Genomic DNA, 21,591 nt, shown 5'->3' with positions numbered 1-21,591 from the left:
AACACATAGGTTTTACAGTCTCCATTTTACAAATGGGGACAGTGAGTCTTGAAGTACGAGGGACTTCCCTAGGATCACATTCCAGTAAAAAAGTCTTAGAAATAGTATTCTGACTCTAAAACTCTATCAGATTCCATTGAAAATTGGCAGTTATAGTCCAATATCTGTATAAGTGCATGTTGATAAGACTTTGTGGATGATTGTGGCAGCATGGGGTTCTCCAGGGATGCTATCTTGGGAAAGGGTACAATGAACATGGATGATTGAAGGAATCAAAGGAGGCCCAGATGTGAGGAGAAAGATGGAAAATGACATGGGAGTAGAACAAGCACAGGGATGAGCTGAACATATGGATCAGGGGAAGGAGCCAGACCTTCCCAGGCAGAAGAACTGGGGTTGCAAATAATGAGACCAGTCTAGGAGATACCAGAGATGTTAATATAAGGGCTGGGGGGGGGGGGGGGGTGGGAAACATAACACCTGGAATTTCTTTGTGTTGCCCCAAGGAATCCACAACAGAAGTTGCTGTAAGCACTCCTAAGAACATGTTCTGCACTGGTGCCTCAATGGGTAGAAAAGGGGGTTGCCAAGTGAGTTATATATAGAAGTTGTGCAAGGGAAGTTCTTATGCAAAATGACTAAACATGCTTCATTGCCCTACCTGGTTACTTATAAATGTTGTGTACGTGCAGAAGTTGATGAGAGTCTGGACATTGTCTAAGAGATTTCTCAGAGAGCAAAATGAGAATGAAGTTGTTCTAAAGGCAGAGGGCTTCTACGTTGCCTACAGCTGTTGACAATCTGTTTCTCTGCCACAGCAGAAGCAGTTTTAGCCACATTCCCATGAAGCATTTCCTATATCTAGCATTGACACTTTACAACCTGGGAGAGCCTGGGGGACAGAGCCTTACTCAAAGGAGGAACTGACAGCTTGGGGGTGAGGAGGAAAGAGAGACCTGATGCAGATTTGAATGATCTCTAAAGTTACATAACTTTTCTAGCCACAGATCACTTACTAAACCACTGAATTCATAAGACAAAGACTATTGTGCATTAGAGTCACCCCCATTACCTTGAGATTTGGGACTCATGGGGCTGGGGGTGGCATTTGGTCAGGTAGGGAAGATAGCATCCCAAGCATAAGAGAGAGCTCCAGACTCTTGGGAGTCAGTGCCTGACTGGCTACACCCAGATCTTTTTCCAGGGAGATATTTGCCTAATGATAGCATAAGGTTTAGACTTTGCTTATCCATTTTGATTAAGAGTATAGGCTCGAGAACTGGGGAATGTATAAGTTTACACTCAAGATCTTAGGGTTTGAGTTTCCTCAGAAAGAATGATAAGAGTAAAACCTGTCAAGCTGTGTTGCAATTTGTGTTCCTTGTGACACAGAATGTCAGAGTTGGTGAGCAGAAAGGGGATTGGGGAGTCCTCTTGGGATCAATACTTTGGGGAAGTGAACATGGCGTTTCTGATGAACTGTGTGTGATGCAGTTGTAAGAAAAACTTCACTAATACCAAGTGGCTATGCAGCTGCAGTAGTCCTTCAGAGTTATCCTAAACCAAGACAAAGGGGGTCAGTCTGACATTCTCACAGTGTCCAGTCACTAGATGTGATCTCGGACAAAGAACCTCTTTAGCAGAGGGCAATGCCTCAAGAGGGATTCAGCTGATAGCTGTTAACTGTTGACACTCTAGTAGATTGAGTGCTAAGCCCTGAAGGAGGCCATAAATCTGAGCTCAAATTTTCAATATCAACCTGTGTCCTTTATCCTACAGTGCTGAAATTGTTTAGGAATTCCCCTTTTCCAAGTGTGCAACTTCCTGAATAAATGGCCATAGATTCCTTTAGGGAGGGATTGAAGTGATCATTACTATAAATACCATGCTGTGATAGGGTCCTCCTTCCTGGGGACTTTGCCTCTCTTTCAGTCAATAGGTTCCAAGTCAAACACTGGCTCAGATCCAGAAATTGAGCTAGGAACATGTCTTTTCATTGGATTGCCCCTAGTCTCTTGTTCACCATCCTTGATTTCTTTTGTTTGTATAGATTGAACATTACCCTATTAGTTTGCCCGAAATTCTGTATCCTATTAACCATCTACATGAATTATGGCAATTGTGACCAACGTGCTTCTGGTAGTTAAGGGTGGCTACCTGGCTTCTTTTCTGGCTGACATTATCATTGCTACCAATAAGTCTGATTATGTAATAGCATCTACTACCATCAGCCTGGCCCTGCAGAAAATGTTCACTATAGAGACTTCTCAGTGATGTTGGTGCCCCTCTAATAGAGCATCCCCTGTCACTGTCACTTTGGTAAACAAGAGTATCTTCTAGGGCTCCCATGAAACAAAGTTTTCTGGTGCATTTTCTCACCTTATTTAGTGTATCCATTTTAGCATGTCTACTTCTCTGAGTCCTTCCATCCTTTCTTCTACTATTTACCATGGCAGTTCTGGCATTTCTACTTCACACTTTTGCCAAATATCCAAGATCCATCTTAGATATGTCTTAGCACTGTTTCCTGAGGTATTAAATCTTCTGTCACAAAAATAGTATCATAGTTCCTGCTGGCACGCACTGGCTAGATCCTATAGTTTATTTGGGAGATATATGTGAATATATATATATATTTTTCTTAAAAGACTCAGAACTTCCTCAATTGAGTTATGTTGTCATTTAACCCTTGTTATTGGTCTGATGACCAAGAGGGGAGGTGGGAACAGATCCTGAGGTTGTATATTAGTTACCTATGCTGTATAACATATTACCTCAAAATCTAGCAGTTGAAAACAATAAAATTTATTATCTCACAATTTCTGTGGATCAAGAATTTGAGTGTGGCTTAGCTCTGTGTTTCTGGCTCAATGTCTCTCATGAGATTTCAGTTAAGATATTCCCCGGGGCTATAATCATTTCAAGGCTTGTCTGGGACATCTGCTTACAAGGCGGCTCGTAATATGGCTGCTGGCAGATCTTAGCAGCTTGCTGGTATTGGTTTCAATTCCTTGCCTTGTGGATCTTTCCATAATGCTGCTTGAGTATCCTTACAACATAGCACCTGGCTTCCCCTAGAGTGGATGACCACCCCACCCCTGCCGCCCCCCCACCATAAAAACAAGAAGGAAGCCACATGTCTTTTATGAGCTAGCCTTAGTAGTTATAGTTGGGTGCTTCTTCAATATCCTGTTGGTTAAAAAAGCCAGTTCCATTCAGAGCAAATGGAGCCTATAGAAGAGTGGCTATAGCAGGAAACAGGGACCACTAGGGCCATCTTTGGAGGTGTCTACCACAGAGTGGTGTTTGGTGTTTCTCAAGAAGATCCTCTCTCTGCATTGTCTTCAGGCAAAGGTTGAGTGCTAGCCTTTGGCAGAAGGAATGAACCAACTCTGCAGACCCAAAGTATCTAGGGAAATCTGGGGATTTGAGATTTTTGAGTCCATCAACTGAGATGTTCCCATCCCAAGTTTCAGGGGCTCACCCTTTCCTAATCAAGGATCAGATTCTGATGTGGAATACTTTCTAAGTTGACAATTCAATCTCCTCTGGGGTTCTGCTATTCTTGTAATTAAGTCCTGAGCCTGATACTCAGCTTTTTCTGCCCTATAGACATGAGAATTTCTATGGACTATAGGACATGAGAATTTCTTTCTGTTTCCAAGGAAGCCTTCTGATATTAACATTTAGCTTTAATTAGTAATTAATCACACCCAGTCTTTCATTGTTTTTCTCCAGTGCATCTCTTCTGTCAGCAATAGCCATCCAATTCCATAGTCCTTAAATTATTATCTACCCCATCTCCCAAATGGTTGACACGTTACACTTGCCAGTGCATTCCCTTCCACTGTTTCCCACTCTACTTCACCCTAGAGAAAGTTTTTAAAATTTCACTACTAATGTATATCAGGCTCTAAAGGTGCTTCATCTTATCACTTTGGACAAAATCCTCATTGTAGCCTATTTTAATGTCTGCTTTTCCAGACATCTCCTGCACCAGCTGTTGCCATAGAAGTTCACTAAGAAACAGGTTCTCAGATAAAGACTTGCATGCAAAAAGGTAATTAGGAAGTGCTAGGAAATAAGATGAGACAAGGAAAAGCTGAACTGCAATGCAGTTACAAAGCAGGCCTTAGTTGATCCCATGGACTGTTCTGGATGTGGGAGGACCCTTGCAGAGTTTACCTGAGTTGATGCAAAAGCGCTAGGGCTTCATACCTCTGCATTTAACAGGTGTTGAGTAGGGGCTGCTCCAAGGAAGGGGTGAGAATTCAGACAAAGCAGCTGTCTTCAGCTGAGGGTAATTCCCTTGGAAAGACATCAGTTTAGAACTCTGAGCCACCCATAATCCCAACAACTGGGAAAATGGGTGCCTTCATTTCAAACAGAGTGGTAGGTCTGGGTGGCACAACACTGTATCAGTCTTGAAGTTAGGGTGAGGCACTTAAGGACCCTAGGGCAAAAATTTAAGGAGGCACTCACTCTCAAATGACAACCTGCATGTGCCCCACCCTGAGAGCGCATGTCTCCTTAAATTCTCTGCCTTGCTTGCCTTACCCTAGTTGTGTCCCAGCACAACATTCCCAGTTGTGTGTGATACACTTAACCCAGAGCCTGGCATATAGTGAGTGCTCAGAAATTGTTATTAAGTTGTCATTATTGCTCTTATTATTATCTCACAGTTCAGCTCAACTGCGTTGTCCATGTAGCTTGAACAGTACAGGTGACCGAGTGAAAGCAACTTTCTAATCCTGGTTCTACTTTGTTTGATAAGACAGGCATATTTTCTTTTCTTATTTTATTTTATTTTTCATGAGAGACACAGAGAGAAGCAGAGACATAAGCAGAGGGAGAAGCAGGCTCTCTGCAGGGACCCTGATTCAGGACTCGATCCCAGGACCCCGAGATCACACTGTGAGCCAAAGGCAGACATTCAACCACTGAGTCACCCAGGCATCCCAAGACAGGCATATTTTTAAACTGGAAATGCTTTCCTAAAAATTGGAACTATAGTAGACACTATTGGTTGTATACCCATAGCTCTTGCTGATAGAACTCCAAAATTTTGGGTATCAGGTAATCAGATGTGTCAGGGGAAACTAAAGCCCCTTCTCAGTCCTGGGAGTGAATTTTAATTGGCCTAAGCCAATCATGGTGGTCCTATTCCTCTTGTCTGTGATAGACTTAAGCTTGGGTGAATGATACAATTCTGGCCAATGAGATAAGGGGAGGTCTGCTGTAGGCTCCTTGGAAATATTTTCCTCTTTGATAAAAAGAAACTCTCCTGAGGAACCATCCTGGAGATGTTGCCAATACTTGACTCCTAGGGTGCAACTCTCTTACGCTCATGAGGGAAGCAGTCATCTTGGAATCATGAGGGTAGACAGCTAACAGGTTGTATTAGTTAGGGTTTTCTAGAGAAACTGATGAATAGGATATACATATAGGAAGAGATTTGTTAAAAGGAATTGGCTCATGCAATTATGGAGGCTGAGAAGTCACATAATCTGCTCTCTGTAAACTGGAGACCCAGGGAAGCCAGTAGTATAATTGAGTGTAAATGCAAAGACCATAGAACCAGGGTAACCAATGATATAGATTCCAGTTCAAGTTTCAAGGTCTGAAAACAAGGAATGCTAAGAGCTAGAAAATGCCCCTGCTCACACAATCAGGAATAAATGGTCAAATTCTTCCTCTGCCTCTTTGTTTTATTCTGGCTCTCATTGTATTGGTTGACACCCATCCACAGTAGTGAGGGCAAACTGCCTTCTGGAGTCTACTGAATCAAATGCTAATTTTATCTGAAATACCTTAACAGACATACCCAGAAATGATGGTTAGCCAAATATCTGGGCACCCTGTGAGCCAATCAAGTTGGCACATAAATTAACCAACACAAGTCCTCCCACTTTATCAAGTTGGCACCCACATGCATCTCCTTAAATCATACTTAATATCCAAATAAAGACAATAACAAGGTCATAATTCTATGTAACATGATATAACTACTGTGCATACAACTGAAAACGCACTAACCTCTTCCTCAGAAGTGGAGGTAAAGTCCTTGAATGGTATTTACTCTTTTTGATATCCTGCAACTTAACTATTATGATGTAAAATTAGCAATATTTAAATACTGTTATAAAGCCAATATATCTTAATTTACATAAGAGAGTAAGAAAGGAATGAAAACAAAAATACATACACACACAAAAATGTATTCACGGCATAATGGAGGAAATACTCATGACAGTTACAGTCCTTGTTTTTGTAACTACTCATATAGTCATAGCTGGTATTTATAAATACCTTCTTCCTCTACCCATTCTGCATTCCCTTCACCTTCAGTAAGCACCTCGGCGGATCATGGTTCTTTACCTAGTGAGGTGACCCAAACCTTTATTCCTGGACCATTGGTAGTTGTGGCTGGATTGGGTAGTTGTAGTTTTTCATTGACCTTAATCACAGGACAAGGTAATACTAAGAGATACCCTAAGGGGTTTGCTGCATTCCAGATATACTCTTCCTTATTTCCATAGTGGAGTAGCAGTCCAGTTTCTCCAGCCAATACAGTACTCCCTTATCTGCTTATTGATTTCAAGGCATGGGGAGTCCAAATGGGCTGGATGGCACCTCCAGTTCAATGAAATCATTGCTATATCTCTTACTGGAAATATCCCACTCTGTGAAACTAAAATATCTAGGCTGGTATAGGGATGTGGGAACAGAAAGCACAAATTTTGGTAGTGGGTCACGAGGGGTAATAGTAAGCAGTGCTCTTCTCATTTCCACAACTTGATTCCTGGGCCCATGAACCTTGGCTATGTGAGAAATAGCACCATATATTGACTGAGAGCATCTATAGCCTTCTGGGGAACTTTGCCTCAGCCCTGCAAGGTATTGCCACCAAGCTGGCACTGTAACTGAGTCTTCAAAAGGCAATTCTAATGTTCTATGAAGCCAACTGCTTTAGGGTGATGAGGAACATGGCAAGATCAGTGAATTCCATGAGCATGGACCCATTGCCAAATTCCTTTTATTGTGAAATGTTTTCCTTGATTAGAAACAATGCTATGTAGAATACCATGATGATTGATAAAGCATTCTGGATATCTGTGGATGGTAGTTTGGGGGAGAAGCATTGCATGCAGGGAAGGCAAATCTGTATCCAGCGTGTCTGTTCCACTAAGAACAAAACATTGTCCCTTCCATGATATAACCTACCTGTCACAGAACAGCTGGCTGACTCAGAAATGCTGAGTCCACGTTGCTGAGCCCATGAATAACCTCCATCCCTGCCACTATGACACATTGTGCAATGACAGTGGTGCCTGGGGAAAGAGATTTACTGGTATTCACAGAGTAGTTCATTCTGTCCATTCGATTATTAAAATCTTCCTCTGCTAAGGTTACCCTTTGGTAAGTATTTACATGGGGCACAAATATCTTCCTCTACTCCTTCAGAAAAGTCTATCCACATACTTCTCTTCCACGTTTCTTTATTATCAATGATCCAGTCTTGTTCCTTCTAAGTCCCTGGCCATCCAGCCAAACCATGGGCTATGAACCATGAATCACTATATACTTACATATCTGGTTATTTTTCCTTCCAAGCAAAGTGAACCAGGTGCACTATCCAAAGTTCTGCCCCCTGGGAAGATTTCCCTTCACCACTGACCTTCAGGGATATCCCAGAAAGAAGCTGTAATGCTGCAATTGTCTACTTCCTAGTGGTGCCAATATATCATATAGAACCGTCTCTGTGCCAGGCCTGAATTTCATATCCTCTGTCAGCTGATCATAGGGAATTTCCCATGAGGCCATGCAGATTGGGAGAGAAGGTAAGGTGGCAGGAATGGGGACAGTGGGCATTTGGGCCACTTCTTCATGTAACTTACTTGTACCTTCAGGGCCTGCTCAGGTCTGATCACATATACACGACTTCTATTTGATAATGGCACACCCAACTTTGTGACTTGCTCAGTCAGATAGCACCCAGTTCATGATGGGAAGTTCAAGTTGCATAGTAACTTGGTAACTTAAGCATTCAATGTCTGTTTAGGCCCAGTAGCTGGTCAAGAGCTGTTTCTAAGAAGGAAAGAAGTTGTCTGTGGAGGGCTGTGGGATTTTGCTCCAAAGTCCTAAGAATCAGCACTGCAATTTATGGAGGCCTGCCAGCAGCTCAAAACAGCATGCTGACCTGCCATGGACATTCCAAGCACCATTGGAACTGCCCAATCATATGGCCCAAGTGGCAGAGCAGCCTGCATAGCAGCCTGGACCTGTTGCAGGGCCTTTTCTTGTTTTGGGACCCACTCAAAACTAGAAGCTTTTTAGACCACTCAGTAAGTTGATCATAGTAACACATCCACATGAGGAAAGTGTTGCCTCCAAAACCCAAAGAAGCCCACTAGGCATTATGCCTCTTTCTTAGTTGTAGGAGGAGCCAGATGTAACAACTTACCCTGCACATTAGAAGAGATATTTCAACATGTCCCATACCACTGGATCCTTGCAAATTTCACTGAGGTAGAAGGCCTCTGAATATTAGATTTATTTCCTACCTTCTGGTATGCAAATATGTTATCAGTAGGTATAGAGTAGTTGCTAGTTCCTGCTCACTAGGTCCAGTCAGCACAATGTCATCAATATAAGGGAGCAGTGTGATATCTTATAGAAGAGAAAGGTGATCAGGACCCCTGTGAACTAAATTATGACATAGGGCTAGATATACCTCTGAGGTAGGACAGTGAAGTTATAATCCTGGCTTTTCCAGCTGAGAACAAACTGATTCTGGTGAGCATTATAGACAGGGATAGAGAAAAAGGCATTTGCCAGATCAATAGCTAGCTGCAGGCCAAATATTAAGTTTGTTCAAGCAATGAAACCACAACTGGTACAACAACTATAATTCAACTCACCACCTGGTTAAGTTTACATTAATCCACTGTCATTCTCACTGTCTCCTGTACAGGCCAAATAGGAGAGTTGAATTGAGATGTGGTGGGAAAACCCTTGTTTTCTCTCACTCCACAGGTCAGGAAACCAATGTGGGGATTTTGCCAGCTGCTGAGTGTATCTATTTCAATTATGGAATCTGGAACTGGAGAAAAAAAATCACAGAGCAGGTTCAGGGACCCACTGGACCCACTGTGAGAGGACCTGTGCTAAAACTCCATTGATCACCTGACCTCAATAAGCCCCTACTCTGACTGGTGGCCACAGTGACATTTGGGTCTCCTGGAATTAGTGTCGATTTGGAGAACGTTCCTGAAAGGTCTGATGATTTTCTTTTTCTCCAATGCATATATACCTGGAAAAAGATTGTAGGTCCCTCTGGGAAAGGCTAGGAGGAAAATTAGCAGTGTCAACTTTTGGTAGTATGCCATGGTCCTTCCTCAAGGGAAATGAAGCCTTTCCTTCACTTGAGGGGTTCTAGGCCTATAAACCAATCTGGGAATTGACTGAGAGACTATGATGTTCTGTTTTCATGATTCAGGTTGGACTTTCATTCACTTGACTTAGAATTTTTCTGCTTATACCTATCAAGAATTTAGTAAACTTCTTATCTATTTTACTTTTAGGAACACCAAGATCAAGTAGTCAATGCCATAGATTCATGTGAGTCACACTATTCCAATTTCTGATTTGAATCTGCTGTCCATTATGGTTATCATGTGCATCTTGCCTTTGGCTGTTGAGTGCTGCTACTTAGATCCTGCCACTTCAGCATTCAGTTACTCCCACTGAATTTCAGTTTCCCAATCGAGTGGCTGCAGTTTCCACCATAAGGTCTGGCCTACAGAGAAGAGTAATCATGGAGCCTGCTGAGACTCCCCTCACAAACTTATTTCCCACAGTCTTGTTAAAAGGTATATCTCGGGACCCTCCCAATGTGAGTAAGTAGGTCCTAAATGACAAATCCATTATAATGTTGCAATTCCTCTGCCTTTAAATCTCTTCTTCTATGTTAAATGAAGCAGGTCAGGCAATTCTAATTCCCTCACCATGAACCACTTTTTAAAAAATATTTTATTTATGTATTTGACAGAAAGAGATAGAGCGAGCACAAGCAGGGGAGTGGCAAGTGGAGGGAAAGGGAGAAGCAGCCTCCCCGCTGAGCAGAGTCTGACATAAGGCTCAATCCCAGGACCCTAGGATCATGATCTGAGCCAAAGACAGACACTTAACTGACTGAGCCATCCAGGCGCCCTGAGCCACTTTTTCATCTATGTTCCAGCCAACCAAACTTTTTTTTTTTTTTTTTTTTAAGATTTTATTTCTGTTCATGAGAGGCACAGAGAGAGAGACAGGCAGACACATAGGCAGAGGGAGAAGCAGGCTCCCCGCAGGAACCCAATATGGAACTCAATCCCAGGACCCTGGGATCACACCCTGAGCCGAAGGCAGATGCTCAAACACTGAACCCCTCTGGGTACCCCCCAAGCAAACTTTTAAAGCCCTTTCTAATTCCCCAAGTTGCACCATTAAATGTAGAATCTCTGCTTAGTGAGCTCATATCCATAAATTTGGTCCAATCTAACTTTATGGTCCTTCTACCATTATTCCATGTCCTTAGTGCTCATTCCTACTAAATGTTCCCCTCATTTCTATCTGTATAAATTGGAAAACTCAACTCTTGTAAAACAGTATACTTCCTTACTTTCCCATAAGGAAGAAGCAAAGAAGAGTGGTGGAGAGGGTTACTGAGGAGAATCAGCATTGCCTGGCATGGCAACTGCCTCAGGGGGTCCATTACAGGTTCCTTGGGCAATGCAGAGTTAAACCCTCCTAAGTGGAAAGGTCTATAGCACAAAGGGTGGGGAGGTCTTTTCCACTGACAAAAAGTGACCAGGGCAACCCCCGTGGCTCAGCAGTTTAGCGCTGCCTTCAGCCCAGGGCGTGATTGTGGAGTCCTGGGATTGAGTACCACGTCAGGCTCCCTGCATGGAGTCCACTTCTCCCTCTGCCTGTGTCTCTGTCTCTCTCCCTCTATCTCTGTGTCTCTCATAAGAAAGAGAAAAAAAGAGAAAAAAGAAAGAAAGAAAGAAAGAAAGAAAGAAAGAAAGAAAGAAAGAAAGAAAGAAAGAAAGAAAAGAGCAATCAGAATTAGGGTCCCAATATCCCTGGCTTCATCAGGATCTTCTTGCATGTTCCCATCCCCATTTACAGGATCCCATTCTTTGCCAGGCAATGCCCTCACTTCAGTTGTAGACTCCCTGAGAGTCTGAGGGTTGAACTTGTGTTATAATTTTATTTTATTTTACACAATCTCAGCCCTGCCGCTACAGGAAATGGTTCCCTTCGTGGCACACACAGAAGCTCTTAGATCATTTATGTGGTGCTTGAGCTGGGAATTCAAATCTCTGAGCTCATATTTAAGGATTAATTTATTACCTATAATCAGCATATAATTTACATCAATTAGCAGGTTTATTGTATCGTGTCTTTATCAAAATATCAAAACTGGTTCAGAGTATGACCCAGATTCACTTCAGGCCTTATCTGCCTGGAACCACAAGGAAACTTGCATTTTAACATTCAGTCTTTGAATAATCTCATTTTATTCATCCTTTAGAAAGTAAACCACAGAAAGGAACTGGAATGAGGAAATAGAAAGCTGACCAGAGGCTAGACAGCTTCTTGTTCCTGACACTGGTCTGGATGTACCTGCACCAGAGGACAGGTACCTATACTACAAGTACTGTAGCTCCCGGGCGGGGGGTGGGGGGGTGGGGGGGGGTGGGTAGTGTCAGAGTAAGTTTCAGAAAAAGGCACCGAAGTGATAGGAAATGACCAGATACAGATTAGTGAGCTGACTTGAGAGATGAAGGAAAAAGTTTGCAAGAACTCCAACAGTTTAGCCTTGAGTCACTCTTCACCCTGAATATCTATTAAATGTTGCCGCTCGGCCTATGGATGGCTCTGGATAGTGAGGTTCCATCCAGCTCAGGCAGCCATTCCTGGACTTGGTGCTGCTGTTGGCTGACACTTGTATTTGTCACCATGTCTCTCTGTCTCACAGGTGAACATCTTCTGAGGTATCTGTTCAGCTCACAAGCCAGTATAAATTCTCTGTCATAGGAATGGATCCCTCTCCCCATGTGGTCTGCAGGCAGTCAGGGATTACTGACAGATCCTGGGGGTGGCTGACTGTGTAGGGGTGGGCTTAAGATCCAAATCAGAGCAGTCATTTCCTCTGCTGGGAATTTGTAGTCATGACCATGAGACCATGAGAGATGGGCATTCCCTGTAATTCTATCTTTGATGTATAAACTTGGAAGCTATGAGGTGGCCATCTTCTACCTCCCATGAACACGGATAAGCACAAATGGCCAGTGTGTAGAGAGAAAAAGACAATTTTCTCCTCGCTTCCAGTTTGGGCTTTTCCCTTGAACATCTGTTACACATTTTATCTTTGTCCCTCACTTGGCTACTGTCACATCCGGGCTTGCATTGACATTAGTCTTCTGTACATGTATTGCTTTTCTTCCCAAGTGTATTTATTCTGAAGGCTTTCATTTCCACGAGTTAGCACTTGATTTTATTTACAATCAGCAATTAGAATCACCTAGATTGGTACAAATGCCATTATTTGAGCACACAAAAGTAGTGCTAGAACAGAGAACAGAGGAGCTGTGATGCCTGGAATTTGATAGATACTCTCATTTTACCAAAGGGGCCCATGGTTCCCACATTCACAGGTTTTGCTCTTCATTGTGTATGCATTTATCCTCTCCACCTTTGTTCTGTTAGTCTTTGTGTATGCCCTTGCTCTTGCACTTCCTCTGGAAGCTCTGTTGCCAAGAAACAAGGAAAGGCCAAAACTCTTGATGTGAAACTCAGTGTTAATAAAAAAAGAGAGAAGGAAAGTTAGCAGACATCAGCTGTGCTTTGGGCCTGCTTCCTTCTGTACTAGAAATGATTTTTTTAACAGCAACAAGAAGATCAAGTAAATTGGGAAGGTGCGATGATGATGAGGGTAGTAAGGTTATTCTGTGCCAGGAGTTTTACAATCGCCAGAATGGAACTGATGCTCAGTCCTTGACCTCAACACAGAGTCAGTCCTATGTCCTAGTGGTTTTAAGTCAAGCAAAGGCATTGAATAGCAATGAAGAGTGATTTGGGAACATTGGAATTTGACACATGCACTTAATACCAGGATGGTGAGTGTTTAGATTTTCATTTTTTAAGTTATTTATATAATATTTAAATCTAGAATTATCTGATATGGAAAAGAGGCTATCAGATCCATCTGGATCATTGGTATCCAACTAAATACCTCAATTTGCCATTATTTCTAAAATTCTTAAGATAATTTTAAAAAATATTTTTATTTATTTATAGAGAGAGAGAGAGAGAGTGAGGCGCAGGCAGAGAGAGAAGCAGGCTCCATGCAGGGAGCCCGATGCGGGACTTGATCCCACGTCTCCAGGATCACACCTCCGGCTGCAGGCGGCGCTGAACCGCTGCGCCACTGGGGCTGCCCTCTTAAGATAATTAAAACAAATTCTATTTGTGTTTTTTTTTTTTCTAGTAATATTACCTTCTCACTGTCTATTACCCTGCTTTATACAGTGTGTGTTAAATAAGTACTTACAACTCTGTGCGAATGAATATCTAAATGCTAATTTAGAAAGGTACCTTCTTCAATTTAAATGTGCCTTAGAATCACCTAGTGATCAGGCTAAAAATGCAAATTCTGATTCCTTTAGTAGGTCTGGGTGGGGCCTACACTACTGGCCCACGGACTACATTTTGAATAGCAAGGATTTATAAGACTGGAAAGCAGGAACTTCATCTAGATCAACACCTTTTGATGTTTTTCCTCTTGTGCCCAAATCAGTGGTAAGGCCAGTTAAGCAGTGAATGCAGGTGGAGGTCCGGACACGAGTCCTACTGTTGATCCTATCACTAATTATGACTTTGGGCAGATCACTCACCCTCTTGGACTTCAATATTCAGTCTTAAAAAATAAGGGAATAGGGCTGAATTATGCTTCAAACTGTCCTGAGGAATTTTATAGCTCTACAGAAATGCCTCAGGGATTCCCCAAAAAAGTGTGAGGCTAGAGTGAAGGAGAAGAGGAGCAGCAAAAGACAATGGAGAGAGTGCCATTATTTAGAAAGATAGGAGAACAGCTGGGAATGTGTCCTGTCACTAAGAAGGTGGCTTTAAGAAAGATGCAGTGGTGGATGATGTCAAATGTTTTTGTCTAATTATCATTCAACACAGTATTGAATGCTGACATGGTTCCCACTTCTGGAATTTTAAGGCATTCATTGTTGTAAAGAAGCCTAAAAATTAATTCTGGACTTGACATCTTACTGGCGGTATCTTAAGATTATCCCTCGTGGCAAAGGGAAAGCGGGGAGGGGAGGGAAATACCAACTGAACAAGTCAGCAGCTGCCAAAGCTATCCTGCTGTCCCTGGGAACTGATCTATTCTCCCTCCTTACCTCTGGTTTCCCACTGGATCTTTTTTTCCAATGGCTCCTTGGGAACAGGGAGATGACTGATTCATTCAACCGCCATTCTTGGGCAGAGATCCAAGGGATGTTGATCACCCAGGTCAGACCTGGGTGAGGCATACATGCTGAGATTGCTTTTATGTCTTCTATTTCCAGGAAAGAGAGAATGGGAGAGAGAAAGGAAAATTTTCCAGTGACACATTTTTATAGCTCAAAGCCATTTTTCCCCTCATCCATGACTGATTAGAATCACCTATAGTGTTTTAACAACATACCTACCTACGTCTGATTTAATTGGTTTGAGGAGGGACTCAGGCAGCATGTCTGTTTTTAAAGTTCCCCTGATGATTCTAATATACAACCAGGGATGAGAACTGGTTTAGCCCCAGGCTCAGCATTTCTCCTCTTTCAGTGTGTCTGGGCAACTTGCCCTGTATCTAGAACTTCCAGGTAAGCCTATGATTGATGTGGATTCTTTAAAGGCCATCTTGATCTGAACAGAACAGATAATTTTTTGTTCGAAAATAACATGATCCCAGGCTCTTGCAAGGTTTCAGCCTCTGTAGGCTCAGGTGAGCAAATGGCTCTTTTGGGGGGACTTCCAAGATAGAGCAATGGTTTTTTAGGGAGTAGGGGCTTCAAGTTGGTGTTCCAGCTGTGCCTCCCCTAACTTCAGTATACATGGGATGTTTTAGCTAAGCAAAAGCTCCCTGGGTGTCAGGGATTGCATCTGTCCCAATATGCCACACAGTGGGCAAATGTGTTGGAATATTCCTGCAATAAATTTTTGCTTAGGAGTGGAATTCAGAGCCAGATCTCACAGATCCTGAGATTAGGTTCCACAATGGAGGCTCAAGTATTGTATATGATGTATGACCTCATTCAACTGCAGTGTTCTTTTTTTCTACTACTTTATCTCTCCTCATGGTTTTAAAGTGAATTAGAATATACCACCCTAAAATATGCCAATCTGGCGTGAAAATTATTTTGGGCTAAAGACATTTGAGATTCAACAGGTGTAGAAAGAAACCTTTTTGGAGCTTCTTTTATCTGATTAAAAGCAGAAACTCCTGAGAAATAAGGACTGCCATCAATTCCCTCTCCTGGGGAAGTTTTATAGTTTTATAGATGAAAAGTCAGCACCAAGATGGACCTGCACAAAAAAACCTTCCTGGGATAACCTTTATCTTCCATTCTTCTTCTTTTTATATTTACTTTTCCATAGTTTGCAATCCCCAGAAGCCCTCAAAACCTTTTCCTTTGTCTTGTTACATTTCTACGATTCATCATTCTTTGTTTTAATTGATGTATAAGCTCTCAGGCCTATCCTCTTCTTTGGTTCGTAATATCTTTTCTAAAAAGGCCCTCTTAATACATAAAAATTAACATCAGATGAAATTCACATGTCTTTTCTCCTGTTAATCTGTCTTTTGTCAGTCTAATTCTCAGGACTCCAGTCAATGAACCTAAGATGGTAGAGGAAAAAGATTTTTTCTTCCTTTACAGTTTCAACTGTGACTGCCAATAGCTCTCCAATCTATAGGTCTCTCCCAGTTTTTGACTCATGACCTGTTAGAAAGCTACACCTGGATATTTCATGGACTTCCTTAAAACTTAACATTTATAAGACCAAACTCATTGCCTATTTCTCAAAGCATTCTTCTTTTCTCATCATTCCTATCTCAGCTGTCAATAGCAGTTCTATGAACCCCATCAATAGGGCTTAACTTATCAGAGTCACCTACTATGTGCCATCTGTTGTTCCAGCCACCGTACATACAGTGAATAAGCCAGAGTAGAGCCTGCTTTTATGGAGCTTGCAGTTTTGTGGGGAGAGAGTGAAGAGATAGTGAAGAGGTAATTCTACTTTCAGCAACAAGTAGACTATGAAGAAAGTAAAGGAATGGGAGAGAGCTTGATGGGGAGGCCACTTTAGGAAGTATGGTCCCAGAGAGCCTCTCAAAGGGACTACTTGAATGATAAGAGCCATGGAAAGCAGAGGGGAGGTAATCATTTACGATACGGGGAACTGTGAGATGCCTGTGTCTGCCTTTGGCTCAGGGTGTGGTCCCAGGGTCCTGGGATTGAGTCCCCATGGGGCTCCCCTCAGGGAAACTGCTTCTCCCTCTGCCCAAGCCTCTGCCTCTCTCTGTGTCCCTCATGAATAAATAAATAAAATCTTTGAAAAAAAAAAAAAAGTAAAGGGAACTGCAACTGTCTGGCCCCTGAGACTGTTTGAAAAAGTCTGAGAGACCACTGTCTGGAGTCAAGGAAAGATGAAGGGAGTCGTATCATGGTGGACTTGTAGGACATGGTGGACATGCTGGATTGTGTTTTATTTAGTCCAACTCTTTTATCCACACCTTCCTTTTCATTCTCCTCCCCACACTCTTTGTCAAGATCATGTTACACTTCATGTGGACTATTTACCTTCCCAGGTTTTCTAACTCTTCCTCCTCCTCAGGCTCCTTAGCTACTCTTTTCTTTCTCGTCTTCACCCTTTAACTCTCAGCAGACTCCAGGCTTCTCAAATATCTTTTTCCGGGGCACCACCTTAGGCCAGCATACCCCAGATTTTGTTTTGGCCCTGAGAAGAAGTGTGTCTGGTTAATCATGTTCCTCAGATCTTGGCATATTATTGTATTAAGAACTGGCAAGTCCCTTATTTGGTTTGTTTTTTTTTTTAAATAAATTTATTTTTTATTGGTGTTCAATTTGCCAACATATAGAATAACACCCAGTGCTCATCCCCTCAAGTGCCCCTCTCAGTGCCCATCACCCAGTCACCCTCACCCCACCCCACCCCCCTTCCACCACCCCTAGTTCGTTTCCCAGAGTTAGGAGTCTCTCATGTTCTGTCTCCCTTTGTGATATTTCCCACTCATATTTTCTCCTTTCCCCTTTATTCCCTTGCACTATTTTTTATATTCCCCAAATGAATGAGACCATATAATGTTTGTCCTTCTCTGATTGGCAAGTCCCTTATTTGATAAAAAGATTGATTTCCTTTGTACCCTGCTCTCCTTCCTGTCCCCCACCCCCATTTTAATTGTATTTTTAAAAATATGGAGGTATTCTTGTGAAATGGGCATTTTTGTGTGCATTTCACTTAAAATTTATAAATGATATTATGTTCTAAGTCTCATTCTTTTTCTTGATTTTGCATTAAGCATTTTGTTTTTAAGATCAAGCTGTAGAGCTATGTATTTCTAATCTGTTGCTCCTAAGAAATGACAGTATTTCATGGTACACACATTATTCAAAGTGGGCTGGGCTATGCTGAAGTGACAACCCCCAAATCACAGTGACTTAACACATAAAAGTGAATTTCTTGCCTCATGTTGGGCTCCCTGCTCAGTGGGGAGTCTGCTGCTCCCTCTGCTGTTTGCCTTTTCTCGTGTTTTCTTTCTCTTAAATAAATAAAGGTTTTTTTGTTTTTTTTTGTTTTTTTTTTTAAGTATATTTCTCAGTATCCTGTAGGTTTGGCAGCTCTTCCACGTTGTGATTTGGGGATCTTCACCACTTGTATTTCATAGCTATGGCACTAAGAGCATCCCTTCCAGGGTTGCCGAGGCAGGGAAGGAGAGAGCATGGAAAATGCATACTTGCCTCAGATTAGAAGAAATACATGTCACTGCCACTCACAACACATTAACCAAAACTGTTATATGACTGTTACCAACTGTGTTGGGGCTGGGAAATGTAGGGCGCACATGGGTAGTCAGCTGTAAATGTCTCTGATGCAATGAGCATGACCATTTTATCTCCATATTGTCCTAGGGCTGGGCATCCATCTCCCAACCAGCACAAACAATGCTGCAGTGTATATCTTTGGTTTATACTTACATAACCTAGGGGAGAATGTCTCTGGGATATTGTAGTCAGTTGAAAGATGGCCCCCCAAGAGACACATCTGCATCTTAGCCCTCAGGACCTGTGAATATGAACTTATTTGGAAAAATGGTCTTTGCAGATATAATTATTAAAGAGCTCAAGATGAGATCATTCTGGATTATACAGGTGAGCATGCCCCAAATCCAATGAAAAGTGTCCTTTTAAGAGATAGAAGAGAAGAAGACCCAGACAAAGAGGAGAAGGCCACGTAAAGACTGAAGCAGTTCTTGGAGTGATGCAGCCACAGCCAAATACCTGGAGCCATCAAAGCCTGGAAGAGACAAGGAAGGATTCTCACCTTAGGCCCTTCAGAGGAGGAACACAACCTTGATTTCAAACCTCTGGCCTTAAGAACTATGAGAGAATAAGTTTCATTGCACTAAGTCACTAATTTTGTGTTACTTGTTAAGACAGCCCTGGGAGACTAATACAGATTTTGCTACCCGGAAGTAGGATGATGCTCTACCAAATACCTAAAACAGAGGGAATGGCTGTGGAACTGGGTAATGGTTAGAGGCTAAATGAACTGTGAAGTTCATTATAACCAAAGTGTAGATTCTGGTGAGAAACTCACCAGGACATGAGTGGCACGGTGCAGAAAGCATCTGTGGTCTTCGTGGATACATATATTGCCATGTATAGAAAACTGTTAGGAAAATGGACATTAAAGGTGCTTCTGGCAAGACCTCAAAAGGAAATGAGGGACATTTATCAGAAAAGGGAGCAAAGGTTATCCTTGCTATCTAGTGGTAGAAAACTTGGTCAAATTGTGTTTTCTTTGTTGTGTGGAAAGCAGAATTTGTGAACTATGAGTTTGGATATTTAACTGAGGAGGTTTCTAAGCAAAGAGCTGAAGATGCAGCCTGGCTTCTCCTTGCTACTTATGGTAAAATGTGAGAGGAAAGATCAACTGAGGATGGAACCATTGAATGAAAAGAAACCGGCACTTTGACTGGGGAGACTCTCAGTTTACCAGGACTACAAAGGACGCTAAACTTAGAAAATTTACTTTGGCAAGTGTGCTCTAGAGAGAAGGGTGAGATGTGGCTGGACAACCTTTTGCTGTAGAAATTAGCCATGTGACTCATGGATCCACTTGACTATCACCACAGAAGCTGGGGATAAAGATAGTGTTGTGCTGGAAAGATCTATCTTTCTTGACAGACAAGAATCCTCTTGTCTGATAGTAAGGACCCATATGACACGTAGAGGAGACTCACAAGGGTTCTTATGAGTTTATATCAGAAAAACACTACCAGCTTGAACTGAAAGAATAGAGATGGGATGAAATGAAGGAAGGCTATCAGACTTCCAAAATTCGACAGGACAGACAGAGAATTGGCTGATAGAATTACCTTACTACAAATACTTGCAACCTTTTAAAGAAAAAGGAAGAATGACTGTGGTGCCACTGTAGGCCCAGAGGACAGGGCCACCAGGGGCTTAGAGGGTGGGATCACTGCAAGCCCAGAGACAGAGCTCCCATGGGCCAAGAGGATGTATTGAATCATGGAGGATTATTCTCAGGCTTGAAAGGGAAAATGAAATTTGCCCTGTTAGATTTTTACTTTTTGGGGACCAAGTGTCCCTTTATTCCTTTTATTTTTTTTTCCTTTTGAAGTGGGAATGTCTATCCTATAACTGTTCAACATTGTATGTTAGAAGCAAATAACCTGTTTTCTAGTTTCACAGATCCACAGATGGAAAAGAATTTTGCCCCCAAATGGGCCATACTTCCAGTTTTACCCATACCTGATTTAGAAGATGAGATTTAGAACTTTTTCAGTTGATGATACTTAGATGAGATTTTTGAACTTAGAGTTGATGCTGGCATGGGTTAAAATTTGGGGAGATGTTGGGGTTGGGAGGTTGAATATATTTTGCATATGGGAAGGACAAACACTTGGGGGAACCACAGACTAAACTGTACTGGGTTTAATAATCCCCCCAAAATCATATCTATCTAGAACCTGAAATGTGATGTATTTGGAAATAGACTCCTTGCATATGTAATCAAATTAAGACAAGGTCATACTGGAGTAGGGTGAGCGTTAAGTCCAATGACTGGTATCCTTTTTTTTTTTTTTAAGATTTTATTTATTTATTCATGAGAAACACAGAAGAAGGGAGAGAGAGAGAGAGAGAGAGAGAGAGAGGCAGAGACACAGGCAGAGGGAGAAGCAGGCTCCATGCAGGGATCCTGACATGGGACTTGATCCCCGGGACTCCATCCCTGGGACTCCATCCCAGGTCTCTAGGATCATGCCCTGGGCTGAAGGCAGCGCTAAACTGCTGAGCCACCCGGGCTGCCCCAATGACTGGTATCCTTAGAAGAGATAGAAGAAGAAAAGACATAAAAAAAGAAGAGAAACCCATAGGAAGATAGAAGCAGAGATTAGAATTGTGCAGCCAAGGAACACTTGGAGCTACCAGACTCTGAAACAGACAAGGAAAGGTTCTCCCCTGCAGACTCTAAAAGGAGTGAGGCCCTACTGATATCTTGATTTCAAACTCCTGAACTCTACAACTGTAAGAGAATAAATTTTTGTTGTTTTAAGGCACCGAGTTTAGGGTACTTTGCTAAGGCAGCTAATACAGATGTTGACCCAGAAGTATGAATGTACTTTGATCATCTGCCAGATTGTTCTCGATACTACTTGTACCTGTTTACACTCCCACCAACAGTAAATAGAAGTTCCTACAACTCTGCCAACATTTGGCATCATCTAGCTTTTTTATTTTAACTAGCCATATAGGTGCAAAGCAGTATCTCATCATTCCTTCATTTTCCATTTCCCTGATTATCCCTTATTTTGAGTATCTCATGGTATGCTTATTAGCTTTTGGGGTTTGGTCTTTTGGAAATTGCCTGTTTATAGCTTTTGTTGATTTTGCTATTGGGATTGCTTACTGACCTCCAGAAATTTCATATGTATTCTACTTAACAATCCCTCATGGATTTTAGACATCGCAAATATCTTTATCTACTTTTTTAGCTGTCCTTTAACTTTATCCATAGAATCCCTCCTTGAACAGAAGTTTTAAATTTGTTGCATTCTCTCTTTGTTTGCCTTTATCCATGCCAAACAAAACTGACTCCTTTTACTGGTTTTGTAAACTAAATGACATGATAACATCTTTTTGATGACTTGTTCTCTGTTCACTTGCTCTTCAGCTGTTGTATATTATTTTTTTCTAAATCCAGTCAACTGTGCAATCATGTGTT

This window comes from Canis lupus, chromosome 14, assembly GCF_003254725.2.
Source record: "Canis lupus dingo isolate Sandy chromosome 14, ASM325472v2, whole genome shotgun sequence".
NCBI lineage: Eukaryota > Metazoa > Chordata > Mammalia > Carnivora > Canidae > Canis > Canis lupus.
The sequence above is the reverse complement of the archived record's forward strand: the minus strand, read 5'-3'. Positions refer to the sequence as shown.